Here is an 11,672-nt window from a genome sequence, read left to right on the forward strand (position 1 = left end):
TGGAAAGGACAGGGAAGTAGAACCAAGGGAATCTGGGGCACAGGTTTAAACACATATATTAAGTGTGTAAGATAAAAATTGAGATTATGAGACATTTAATAAAAAAAGAAATAAGCCAATGAAGATGGCTCTAAAGGAAAAGTTGTATTTCTTTAAAAACGTTGGACTTAACAGTGTCACACAAAATTTGGCAACGGAGACTAAGAAGTCTTTCTCAGAACCTGCCATCCCATCACGGAGATGATGATATCAGTGTATGTGGGCGCCACAAATGAGTGAGGCCACTGCAGCAACCAGGAAATGAAAGATATCAAAAGTAACAGTTTGACAAGGTCAAGAGCCACCCTTGGAAGGTGCTACCAGTAACCAACTGGGGACAAGCAGGAACTCATTGCAGAAGGGAAGCATTCTTTTCACAACTGACACACAGGCACCATCCACATTTATCAGGCGTGAGGTGATGCCCACTGTATAGTCACTGTAATTCACATATCTACCACCTCAGAGCTTTAGCATGTCTTTGTGCTGGGAACATTTGAAATCCTCTATTAGCTTTTTCAAAATAGTCAGTGAATGGCTGTCAACCGAATCACTGCTTCTGAACAATAGAAGTTATTCCTCCTCGTACTGCTCCCTTGTTAACATCCTCTTTCCACCCTCCCTATCCCACACCTTTTCCAGGTCTAGCAACTACTGATTTGATCTCCTCCTCATGTTCGTTTGTTTGTTTGTTTTTTGTTTTTCAAAGCAGGGTTTCTCTGTGTAGCCCTGAATGTCGCAGTACTCGATTTGTAGCCCAGACTGGCCTTGCATTAAAGGCAAGTGTGCTACCACCGCCCAGCGTTCTCCGGTTTATCTCAAATCCTTAGATTTGAGACATCCACAGCTTACATTCCTGCTGCTTTTCTTTCTTTTTCTGATACAGGTTCTTGTCATGTAACCCAGGCTGCCCTAGACCTTGCTATGTAGTTCAGGCTTGCCTCAAACTGACACTCCTCCTGTACCAGCTTCCAAAGAGGCTTGCAATCACAGGCAGGAACTACCATGCCTGCTGATTCTCTATTCTTTAAGATGAAGATTTGTAATTTCCACAGAAAATGTGGTATTTGTCTTTCTGTGCCTGACTTACTTCAAGTAACACAATGTCAGTTCCATCTATTGCTGAAAATAACAATTTCATTATTTTTATAGTTGAATCACATTTTATTATGTGAGATATATATATATATACACACACACACACATGCTGTCAGGTCCCAAAGAAACTCAAGACAAATGGCTAACTGGTGTCTGTTAGCGTACCAAAGTGCACTCTGGCCGCCAGGCTTGCCTGTGGCTTCTCTCTGCTATTTCTCCACCACACACACACATACACACACACACACACACACACACGCCTCTCCAGCCCTGGGGCTTCGCTTCCTTCTCCCCAGCTTCTCTCTTTCCTAAGAAAACCTGCCATTTTGGCGTGCACTTTCTTGGTCCTTGGCTCCTCTCTCTCTCTCTCTCTCTCTCTCTCTCTCTCTCTCTCTCTCTCTCTCTCTCTCTCTCTCTCTCTCTCTCTCTCTCTCTCTTCCACTTTTACTCCACCACGCCCTCCTCTCATGCCCCAGTTCAGTCTGGATCCTTCCAGATGCCTCTGGCTGTACTCTCCCTCAATCTACAATAAAATCCTTCTCAGCCTTACCTTGAAGCGATCATGTCCTCATTTCATTCACAAACCATACTTCTTGTTTGTGTGTGCAATTCATCAGCTAATAAGCATCTCAGTTGAGTCCGAATGTTGGCTATTGTGAACAGTAAAGCAATAAACGTGGGCGTGTAGGTATCTCTAACATCTAGTGTTTCTTTTTAAGGTTATACATCATGGCGTTTTTGAACAAAATGTGTTGGAGTAGATTTTCCTTCTCCTTCCTCATGGAGATCCTCCTACCTGTGCCTCCCAAGAGGAGGGATTAAAAGTGTGTGCTACCATGTCTGGCAGCTGAAACTTTGATTTCATGTCGTCTCATTGGTTGAGTGTGGGGGGCTAGATGGTAGCATCTGATGAATTATTGTACACCATGCAACTGACACAAGCAAAATGAGCCATGTACGTGAGCCGGAAGGAGGCTCAGCGGTTAAGAGCACTGGCTGCTCCTCCAGAGGACCCGGGTCTGATTTCTAGCACTCACATGCTGCCTCACAACCATTTCTACCAGTTCCAGGGGATCCAGCACCCTCTTCCAGCCTCCGTGGACACCAGACACACATGCAGGAAAACAGACATAAAATAATAATTAAAAAAAGACAGATGCAGAGCAAGGCATGGTGGCACACACCTTTGATCCCAGCACTAGGGAAGCAGAGGCACGTGAATCGCTGAGTTCAAGGCCAGCCTGGTCTACAGAGTGAGATCCAGGTCAGCCAGGGCTGTGACACAGAAAATCTATCACGTGAATCGCTGAGTTCAAGGCCAGCCTGGTCTACAGAGTGAGATCCAGGACAGCCAGGGCTGTGACACAGAAAATCTATGACCCACAAATAAGAGAAAACATTTCTCTGAGTCTGGCGTATTTAGCTCATTTCTGGTTTTGTTTTCTGTTGCTGTGGTAAAACACTAACCAAAAGCAACTTAGGGGGAAGAGGGCTTATTGGTTTACAGGTTACAGCCCATCATTGAGGGAAGTCAGGGCAGGAACCTGGAGGCAGGCACTGAAGCAGAGACAATGGAGGAGTGCTCTTTCCTGCCTTGTTCCCCAGGGTTTGCTTTGTTATACTTTGTTATACACCCCAGGACTGTTTGCCCAGGGTTGGCACCACCCACAATGGTCTGGGCCCTCCCACATCAATCAATAATCAAAAAATGCCCCACAGACCAAGCTAATGGAGGCAATTACTCAATTGAGATCCCCTCTTCCCAAGGATGTCTGCATTTGTGTGACGTTGACAAAAACTAAGTATGACAGCTGATCTCAAGCCCATTTTCCTAAAAACAATGCAATTCATTCTTTATGGTTGAACAATGTTCTCTTATGTGTACATTAACACACTTTCTTTTTAATTTTTATTTTAGCCGGGTGGTGGTGGCACACACCTTTAATTCTAGCACTCAGAAGGCAGAGCCAGGTGGATCTCTGAGTTCGAGGCCAGCCTGGTCTACAGAGTGAGTTCCAGGACTGCCAAGGCTACACAGAGAAACCCTGTCACAAAAACAACGAAAATTTTTATTTTAATTTTTTAAATTATATATATTTATGTGATGTGGATGTAGGTGTTCATAAGACTAGCAGAGGGTGTCAGATCCCCTAGAGCTGAAGTTCCCAGTGTGAGATCTGGGAACTGAACTCTGGTCCACCGAAGAACAGGAAGTGCTCTCTCAAACACTTAGCCATCCTTCCAGTCCCTATATCATAGTTTCTATTCGGTCTATAGAAGGATAGCCAGACTGACTCCATGATTTGACTATTGTGAATAGTGCAGCAATAAAGATGGATGTACCAGTGTCTATCTCCTTAGTAAGCTGATTATATGTGTGCAGGGATTGTATAGGGGGGTCATATGGTGGTTACATTTTTTATAGTTTTGTTTTGTTTTGTTTTTCGAGACAGGATTTCTCTGTATAGCCTAATCTGTCCTGGAACTAGTGCTGTAGACCAGGCTGACCTCTATCTAAGAGATCCTCCTGCCTTTGCCTCCAGAGTGCTGGGATTAAAGGTGTACACCACCACTGCCTGGCCCATTTTTAGTTTTTTTCTTTTTTTTTTTCATTTTTTTCCCCCAGAGGGTCTATAAGACCCGTCACTGAGTACAAAAAATGTATGCAATTTTTAAAGGGGCTTGGAGAGATTGCTCAATGATAAGAGCTTTCTGTGTAAACATGAAAACCTGAGTTCAGATCCTCACACGAAAGCTGGGAATGACTGTGCACACTGCTATCCCCAGCACTGAAGGGCAGAACCAGGGGGATCCTGGAGTTCCCCGGAGTAGCCAGCCTAACCAGAACAATGAGCTCCAGGTGCAGTGAGAGACCCTGTCTCAAGAGAACAAAGTAGAGTGGGAAAAGATAGGGCACCCATGTCTTCTTCTGGCTTCCGAATTGATATGTGTACACACACCGCGACACGCACACCATGAAACATTTAAACCACAATAGCTGGGGATGTAGATCACTTGGTGGAGTACTTATGGAGGAGACCCTAGACCCCAGTACTATATGAACCAACGAGGGTGATGCACCCTTGCAAACCGAAAACGTGGGAGACGAAGACAGGAGGATCAAGAAAGATACACACACACACACACACACACACACACACTGAAGCCGAACATGGACAGGCATGCCTATAATCCCAGAACTCCATGGGAGACTGAGGCAGTAGAATTGCTGAGAGCCGGAAGACAGTCTGGGCTACATAGCAAGACCTTGTCTGAACAAACTAAGCTTGCTGAGAGCAGTCATTGCCAAGTTGTTGCATGAGAAAAGAGCTCAGCAGGGACACTGCCGAGTCATGTGGTACTTGCATGTTTTCAGAGCCTGTAAACTTTAGGAGAGTAGAAATACCATTGTGCATTCCCACCAACTATTAAGAAATGCTCCACTGCCGGCAGTGGTGGCTCACTCCTTTAATTCCAGCACCTGGGAGGCAGGGACAGGCGGATCTCCGTGAGTTCGAGACCAGCCTGGTCTATAGAGCGAGTTCCAGGACAGGCACCAAAACTACACAGAGAAACCCTGTCTCAGAAAAAAAAATGCTCCAATTTCTTCCCATTCTTGTTATTTGGTGTGGTCACTAATTGTATTTGTTGCAATTATTCTGACAGGGGTATAGTGATATTTGTAATTCGAGACAGGGTTTCTCTGTGTAGCTTTGCACCTTTCCTGAAACTCACTCTGTAGCCCAGGTTGGCCTGGAACTCAGAGATGCGCCTAGCTCTGCCTCCCGAGTGCTGGAATTAAAGGCGTGCTCCACCACCGCCCAGCAGTAATTTAGGTTGTTTGCTTTTGTTTTGTTTTCTGAGACAAGGTCCCTTGAAGCCCAGGGATGGCTTTAACTTGTCACATAGCGGGGGATGACCTTGCATTCCTGATTCTCCTGCCTCCACCTGCTGAGTGTTGTGATTACAGACATATCTCATCATGCCTGAGGTCAGTGTGGGTTCAAAAGTTCCAAGGAAAGATCTGGGCAGAGATGCCGGAGGGTAAATGGTGATAAGAAGATATTGTATCAATTTTCAATAGTTAATTAGAAATCTCCTGACTTTGGGACTCATCTACTCTAATAATTGGACATAAATTCATGAACTTGTTCTACTGCAGAGAAAAACGCTGCAGCCCAGGGATTTGTGGAGTTGCCCTACCCTCTGCAGACAGCAGAGGGCCTCACAAACTCAATGTCCCTGGCAAACACATGAAAAGGGAAGTTAGCCAAGGTTCCAGAAGCACGGTAAAACTTTAACAGAACTGGGCAAGAAAATTGACTGCTCAGCTTAATTCTGTTTAGGGAAAGAAAAAAAAGGACAATGGGGGTTGGACAGAGCGTTCTTATTGTTCCCCTCTTTGTGGTTGAAAATTCTTCTAAAATCCCCACGTTGTTTTCACTACCTCAGCTAGTAGTCAGGAGGGATTCTCGTTAGGGTCGATAGGTTTGCAAAGTAAAGGTTTGGGGGGGAAAAACAGGACTTGCAGATAATGACACTGAACACTGTATTTTTTTTAAATGTAATTGTCTTAAAGACAGGGGGAAAGGGAGACTGACTGGGAACTTCAGTACATGGGCACCCCAGCTTTTCTTTTTTGCCTCATATATCCTGGCCTGGGTGCCAGACAGGTTGCCAGATACGCCAATGGGCACAGAGGAACGTCCAGCAGAATCCAGCTTCTCTAGGCAAGGCACCAGGAAAGAGGCAGCCTGGCAAGACAGAACGCTTTTCAACACGACTGCTCTGCTGCAGCCAAATACCACAAAGAGAAACGGCCCCAACTCAGCCAGGCCAGTTCGGCCTGAGTGACAAACCTAAATTCCCACTCTGGTCAGGATATGAGGTAAGTTCGCTCACCTGCACCAGGTTTCAGAAAAGTGCCTTGTACGGAGGGGGCTTTTAAATAGCAAGGCCAACACGGCTGGGCGTGGTGGCGCACGCCTTTAATCTCAGCACTCCGGAGGCAGAGCCAGGCGGATCTCTGTGAGTTCGAGGCCAGCCTGGGCTACCAAGTGAGTTCCAGGAAAGGCGCAAAGCTACACAGAGAAACCCTGTCTCGAAAAACCAAAAAAGAAAAAAAAATGAATGAATGAATGAATGAATGAAAAAGAAACAAGGCCAGGCAACACTCAAACTAACGTTTTCTGTTCGTTGTTTGTGTTCCTGAGATGCGTTTCACCGGATATCCTGGTTTTCACTGGGTTATCCTAATTTTAAGTGAATCTTGATCCTGAGACTGAAGTCTAGCAAACTGTCACCATCCCAAGCGCGGGCAAGGAAATGATAAGAAGTTCTCTGGAGGCAGCTTCAAGTGGGTAGGTCCTGGGCGCCCCTCCCCCACACCGGGACGTCTGCTGTTGTTTTTGTTTTTGGAGACAGGGTTTCACTGTGGAGCCCTGGCTTGATGGCTGCTTTTTAAAATTCTTAGCAGATGCATGTTTTGCTCCTTCTTGCTCATCTATCCTAAAAGTCAATTATGGGAACAACAACAACAACAAAAAGCAGTTCAAACTCATGTGTCTTCTCCAAGGAAGATTGAAGATTGCTGTGGTAAATGTCTCTGGCAGGATTGTTATGTGGAGCAAACGGGGGAGGGGGGGGGAGGCCCTTAATACCCAGGAATTGTTTAATAAATGTTCTTTTTCTTTTTTCTTATTGTAGCCCAGGCTTGCCTGGAACGTTGTTTTCATTAAAAATTCATACAGTATATCCTAATCATAATGTCCTCTCCCGCATCTCTGCCCAGATCTTCACTTGGACCTTTTGATCACCCTACCTAGCTTTCTGAGTGTGAGATCACAGATAGCACAGATGTGCACCACAGCACAGGGACACCGAGTCTCTTTCTCATCTCTCTTCTGCCCTCTCCTGCTCTCTTCCCCTCCCCTTCCTCAACAAAAAATCTCACCAAGCAGTCCAGACTGGTTTTGAATCCTCAATCATTCTGCTTCAGTGTCCTAAGTGTTGAAAACAGAGGCATGCATGACAGCCATCTCACTCCCGATCCTTACTTGAACATTAAAACTAATGTTTGGACATCCTCGCCCTGCCTCTGGCCCAGGGATGAAAAGCCTCTGACCCTCCGAACCTTGAATGCCATTATTAGTTTAACAATCAATGCTTCCATTAAAAAAATAAACCATGTTAATGCAAATCCAGGCAGTATGAACTGGCAAGGGGTAAAAAGGAAGTCTCTCTCTCCTGTCCCAGGCTGCAGTTATCTACTTCCCTCCAGTCAAGTGCTGTTACCAATTTATTCTTCCAGAGACATTCTATGCATGCATATGCCTATATATAACCTTTTCCCTGCTCATGTGAGCACTCGATTCCCTGTTCCATACCTTCACATGCTATTTTTAGCTTCCAGCGACCTGGCTTTACTGGGGTACTGACCAGTGGTTGATCCTGAGGGTACTTAGGAAAAATAGCCTTTTGAAACTTGTTGCTACCGCTATTGGAAGGATGTTGTCAGGATGTTGTTCATTGTATCCCACAGCATCCTCTCAGAGGCCCCTGGGAGGAATTCCTGTCTGATCTTAGTACTGAGAGCAGTTACCCTTCTGAGCAATTAGTTTGTTTTTTATCTCCTGGACATTGTGAATTGTGTAACAGCAAGGTTTCCCCTTCCTGTTGGCTGCTAGAAAGCTTAAAGCCAACTTTTGGGCCCCCCCTTTGTGGCAGCATGGTATGCGTTTGGAGCCTTGTGCTTGGCTGTGCTTTGAGTCCACCTCCTGTTTTCCGACCTTTAATTTATGCTGTCTTGACCTATCTCGTGTGTCTTTATAAGGTATCTGAAATCCTTTAGGAAAGGCCATGCCGTTGGGATAATGAGTTGACTGCCCGACTGTTCACTCACTGCCTCCAGCGTATCTGCTCCTCTACCTTAACCCCCACTGGATCTTTCTAGCACTCTCTCCACACTCCGCTTTGGCTTGCTTAGCTGTGCTATCCCTCCCCACTCCAAACTTTATCTCAGTTGTCCTTCACTGCTTTGAGGCTTTGATGGGAGTGACATGTTTGTCACTGTCCCCTCCCCACCCCTGTACTCACTTTCACATGCATTGTGCACAGTTGTGCTTGTTTTCATCATTCTAGAACAGAAACTCTGGGACTTGGATCTATATTAGGATTATTTTAAAAATGTGTTTAAAGATTTATTTTACGTATATGAGGTGTTTCGCTTGCATGCATGTCTATGCACCACATGTGAGCCTGGTGCCCACGGAAGTCAGAAGAGGATGCCAGATCTGGAACTGGAGTTATGGATGGTTGTGAGTTACCATGTGGGTGCTGGGAATTGAACCAAGGTCTGCTGGAAGAACAGCAAGTGCTCCTAACTGCTGAGCCATCTCTCCAGCCAAGGATCATTAGGATCATTTACCATCCACCCAAGATTAAAGGCTGCAGCTTGCAGCTAGGCAAGCAGTGAATGTCAAGCTGGACCAGGCTTCCATGGATGCTGCTGAAATGAGTTCTTTATTAAATTCCTAAGCCATATGCACTGAATATGCAGGGTGGTATGCCAGCTCTCAGAAGGTTGAGGCAGGAGGATCACATGTTCCAGGTCAGCCTGAATTTCACAACAAGAATCTGTTCAAAACAGCAACCAAATGACGATGAATGTTTCAAAGGAGTTGTATACCATGGAAACCATCCCTTAAGGTTAGAAAGACCAAAAAGGCAAATACTCTGCAGAAAAGAGCATGAAAATCCTACAGAAAAATTAGGATTTCTATGTATCCCAGCTCTGTCACTGAGCAGCAAAGCAATATCCACTAACTCCTTTCTGTTCCTCAGACTTGGGATTCATAATTCATAAAAAACAAACAAACACCAGCCTGGTCTACAGAGCTAGTTCCAGGACAGCCAGGGCTACTCAGAGAAACCCTGTCTCGAAAAAACAAAAATCAAACAAACAAACAATGAAAATAAGACAAAGTTAGAGGATCTCTAAGGGACATTCTGCCTTTGACAGTTTATGAACAAATACTCTATATCCTTCTTTTTGTTTTTGAGACAGGGTCTCATATAGCCCAGGCTGCTCTTGAACTCTCTGTGTAATCAAAGACGGCTTTCTGATCCTCGTGGTTCTGCCTCCCATGTGCTGGGACTGACTGCAGCATACCACCCCAAGTTCAGTAGTCCCCACCACTCCTTTATGGCCTCTATCCATTCCTGCCTGGGCCCTGCTGTGGGGAGAGTGAGCCCCCTGGCCTCACCTGCCTACAAGACCAGGCTCCAAACAGTTGGATGCTGCTGCTTCTTGACCACAGAAGGGAGCCTTGCAGTTATTAATTTTCCAAACTGGCAACAAGGCTCCTAAATCCAAATTCAAGTTGACCCTTGTAAGAAGTTTAAAGGGAGGCCAGGCAGAGGCTCTGACAGGCCCACTGCTTAGCTGATTGCTTTGTCCTTCTGAGGTGCCAACAGCATCAGCAACAACAGGTAGAATGGCTCAAAATGAAGCCGTTTCACTGTTACTAGCTCCAGCCTCATTAGAGACAACAGTGCTCAGCAGTTAGACAGTAGCAGCAGCCTCTCCCTCAGAGTGGCTTTAAAAAAATATTTATTATATATAGTGTTCTGCCTGCACATAAACCTTTATGCCCAAAGAGGGCACCAGATCTCATTATAGATGGTTGTGAGCCACCCTTGTGGTTGCTGGGACCTCTGGAACAGTAGCCAGTGCTCTTAACCTCTGAGCCATCTCTCTAGCCAGAGTGGCTTTTTTTGGAGACGGGATATTGCTATGCAGCTCTGGTTGGCTTTGTACCTGCTGTGTAGCTGAGGCTGCCCTCAACCTCCCCACAATCCTCCTGCCTCGGTCTCCCTAGTGCTGAGATGGCAGGAATAGTGTGTGTGTGTGTGTGTGTGTGTGTGTGTGTGTGTGTGTGTGGTGTGTGTGTGTGTGTGTGTGTGGTGTGTGTGTGTGTGTGTGTGTGGTGTGTGTGTGTGTGTATGTGTGGTGTGTGTGTGTATGTGTGGTGTGTGTGTGTGTGTGTGTGTGTGTGTGTGTATACCAAGCCAAGCATTTGGAGATCAGAAGAGAATTTGAAGGAGTTGGTTCTCTCCTTTCCAGGGATCCAACTCATATCATCAGGCACAAGTGCCATCTCACGAGCATGCAATTTTGACTTGAAATTGATATGTTTTGCTGGGTTTGGTGGCATGCACTTGTAATCCCATCACTCAAGAGGTGGAGGAAGCCACTGCTGGTGGGAATGCAAGCTTGTACAGCCACTCTGGAAATCAGTATGGCGCTTTCTTAGAAAATTGGGAATCCATCTCCCCCAAGACCCAGCTATACCACTCTTGGGCATATACCCAAGGAATGCTCAATCTTACCACAAGGACACTTGCTCAGCTATGTTCATAGCAACATTATTCGTAATAGCCAGAACCTGAAAACAACCTAGATGCCCCTCAACTGAAGAATGGATAAAGAAAATGTGGTACATATACACAATGGAGTACTACTCAGCAGTAAAAAACAATGATATCATGAAATTTGCAGGCAAATGGATGGAACTAGAAAATATCATCCTGAGTGAGGTAACCCAGACTCAGAAGGACAAACATAGTATGTACTCACTCATAAGTGGATTCTAGATGTGAGGGAAAGGATGGCCAGACTGCAACCCACAATTCCAGAGAGGCTAGACCTAGGGAGAGACCCTAGGAGGGACACATGGATGAACCTGCGACGGAAAAGTGGATGAGATCTACATGAGCGGACTGGGTATGTGGGGGTGACAGAGGGCGAGGAGTGGGGGATGAGAACATAGGGAAATGGGAGGGTCAAGCTGGAACAGGGACAGAGTGGGAGGGCAGGGAGGAAGATACCATGATAGAAGAGGACATCATGGGAATAGGAAGATGCAGGGTGCTGGGGAGGCTCTCAGAAATCCACAAGGTTGACTCCACCTTGGTCTGCTGGCAGTGATCCAGAGGATGGTCTACTCTGGTGAGCAGCCTAGCAAATAACCTAGCTGTCATCATAGAGCCTTTGTCCAGTGACTGATGGAGGTGAATGCAGAGATCCATGGCCAGGCACCAGGCTGAGCTCCGGGAATCCAATTGATGAGAGAGAGGAGGGATTCTGCAGGCGAGGGACTTCGAGATCATGATGGGAGGATGTGCAGAGATGACCGGCCACACTAGAGGAAGCCCATGAACTGTGGACTGGTGGCTGTGGAGCCCCCATGGGACTGGACTAGGCCCTCTGGATACGGAAGATGGTTGTTTGGCTTGAACTGTTTGGTGGTCACCCAGGCAGGGGGATCGGGATCTGTCCCTGGTCTATGGGCAGGCTTTTGGGAATCCGGTGCCTGTGGTGTGACGCCTTGCGCAGCCTTGGTGCAGTGGGGAGGGGCTTGGACCTGCCTAGGCTCAGTGAGCTGGGCTCTGCTGACTCCCCATGGGAGACCTTGATTTGGGGGAGGTGGGGATGTGGGGTGGCTTGGGAGAGAGGGCTGGGGGTGGGAGGAGGG

General features: G+C 46.4%; 1 long non-coding RNA gene across 1 annotated transcript; it reads left to right on the forward strand.

Annotated features, from left to right (window-relative positions):
• The first annotated feature begins 5,651 nt into the window (after nt 1-5,651).
• On the forward strand, nt 5,652-6,718 carry LOC131899960 (uncharacterized). The gene is made up of 3 exons (XR_009376155.1): nt 5,652-6,025; nt 6,401-6,497; nt 6,611-6,718. It is a non-coding gene; the product is annotated as an uncharacterized LOC131899960 (long non-coding RNA).
• Nucleotides 6,719-11,672: the final 4,954 nt, after the last annotated feature.

Source organism: Peromyscus eremicus, chromosome X, assembly GCF_949786415.1.
Source record: "Peromyscus eremicus chromosome X, PerEre_H2_v1, whole genome shotgun sequence".
NCBI classification, from domain to species: domain Eukaryota; kingdom Metazoa; phylum Chordata; class Mammalia; order Rodentia; family Cricetidae; genus Peromyscus; species Peromyscus eremicus.